Consider the following 778-nt stretch of genomic DNA (forward strand, 5'->3'; position numbering starts at 1 on the left):
GTTACCAGCCTATATACCAACATCCCACACCAGGATGGCATCCAAGCCTGCCTTACATATCTACAGGAACAAGATTACAACACAGATTACAGACCCAAAGATATTACTGACCTTATACACTTCATCCTCACACACATCACTTTTATTTTTAATAACCAACACTTCCTCCAGACGATGGGAACAGCTATGGGCACCAAAATGGCCCCACAGTATGCCAACCTTTTTATGAGCCACCTGGAAAAAGACTGCATCATCAAACCCTTGCTATACCCTTGCTATACTTAAGATATATCGATGACAACTTCATAATTTGGACTGAAAACCTGCAATCTCTGATTGAGTTCCATCAGAAATTCAACAATCACCATCCCTCCATCTGCCTTTCTCTAGAATACTCCAGCACCAACATCTCCTTTTTAGACACGATGATCAGTATCCAGAATGATAAAATACAGACCATGTTATACAAGAAACCCACAGACCAACATACATATCTGCACAGAACCAGCAATCACCCTAAATACACCAAAAAAGCTGTGATATACAGCCAAACCCTCAGAAAGCACCGAATTTGCACTGAAGAGAACACCCAGGATTGCCACCTCACCAATCTTAAAAAGGCTTTCACCCAACAAGGACACTTCTCCATAGAGATAGATCATATGTTTAAAAGAGCCACCCAGATACCATGTGAAGAAGTGCTGCAGTACAAAAGAAACCCCCCCACAAATCGCACACTGCTGGTTATGACATATCACCCCTCCCTCGAACCCGTACG

Source organism: Alligator sinensis, unplaced genomic scaffold (genome assembly GCF_000455745.1).
Source record: "Alligator sinensis unplaced genomic scaffold, ASM45574v1 scaffold187_1, whole genome shotgun sequence".
NCBI classification, from domain to species: Eukaryota; Metazoa; Chordata; order Crocodylia; family Alligatoridae; genus Alligator; species Alligator sinensis.